The following is a 1487-nucleotide window of genomic DNA, read 5'->3' as shown; positions in this document are numbered from 1 at the left end:
GCAACTTCAGTAGCTCATCAGATTGTTTTGTAGTTTGTTTTATGACTCATTTCAAACTCTACTATTTGCCAATGACCAATGCAAATGATGTAGTAACATAAGACTAGAGCCAAGACGAAGCTGTCGCTCCATTGCATAGGCCAACAAGGAAATAGGTCAAAATATCCGGAAGAAACGTCTACTGGCTCATTTTGGTCCAGCTAGAAACATGTGTGTGAAACCGAACCGGACCAAGGTTTGTTTGCAACATTGTAACAATTTATTGCCTGGTGCGGACCAAATAACCAAACTATAGGCGTGAAAACGCCCTAAGCCAGCAGACTTCCTGGTTCCCTCCTGGGTGTGGAATCCAACAGTGATAAGCTCAAAAACAAATAGTTTTACAATAGACCTCAGTCGGTCCGGGCCGGACAGAACATCTCTGACGTCATCACCCTCAGCACGGGCTCCCCTCAGGGCTGCGTCCATACAGAACGAAATTGCGTTGCATACAGCTTATAAAATTGCAATGATATTCCGGTGCATGGAATACTTTCCGGATTATTTACAAATAGTTATACAGAAGTGCAGCAGTGATCAAAGTGTAAAACATTGCAGGGGATGAACAGTGTGCAAATTGAAGAGTAAAAAAGAGTAAAAAAGAGGGAACTGAAATGGCTAAATTTCAGCAGCATTTAAATACCCGATGGCGTGCAATAGGTGCAGAGTCAGTTTATGGATCAAAGTTCACAGTCTGATGGCAGTGGGGAAAAAGCTGTTGCAGAACCTGGTGGACCTGCAGCGGATGCTGCGGAACCTCTTTCCAGAGGGCAGCAGGGTAAACAGTCCATGGTGGGGGTGTGTGGGGTCTTTGATTATATTTCGGGCTCGGGACACACAGCGCTGTGATGAAGTGTCCTTAATGGAGGGAAGAGGAGCCCCAATGATCCCTTCTGCTGTTCTCACCACCCTCCTCACGTTCTTCCAGTCAGAGGCTCTGCAGCCTCCACACCACACAGAGAGACAGCTGGTCAGAATGCTCTCTATGGTGCTTCTGTAGAAGGTCGTGAGGATGGGAGAGGGCAGGTGGGCTCTCCTCATCCTCCGTAGAAAGTACAGACGCTTCTGTGCCCTCTTCACCAGTGATGAAGTGTTTTCAGACCAGGTGAGATTGTCTGTAATGTGCACCCCAAGGAATTTGGTGCTGCTGACCACCTCCACAGCTGAGCTGTTGATGAGCAGTGGAGCGTGGGGAGGCCGGTTCTTCTGAAAGTCGACGACGATCTCTTTCGTCTTCTCCACGTTCAGGATCAGGCTGTTGCTCTGCACCAGCAACCCTGCTCCACCTCCTCTCTGTAGTCCTGGTCGTTGTCATCCTGATCAGCCACCACCGTTGTGTCGTCCGCAAACTTCACGATGTGATTAGTGGAGAACCTGGGGACGCAGTCGTGAGTCATCATAGTGAACAGCAGGGGCTCGGACGCAGCCCGGCGGAGACGCGTGCGAAC

The sequence above is a fragment of the Etheostoma spectabile genome, unplaced genomic scaffold (genome assembly GCF_008692095.1).
Source record: "Etheostoma spectabile isolate EspeVRDwgs_2016 unplaced genomic scaffold, UIUC_Espe_1.0 scaffold342, whole genome shotgun sequence".
Classification (NCBI taxonomy): Eukaryota; Metazoa; Chordata; class Actinopteri; order Perciformes; family Percidae; genus Etheostoma; species Etheostoma spectabile.
The sequence above is the reverse complement of the archived record's forward strand: the minus strand, read 5'-3'. Positions refer to the sequence as shown.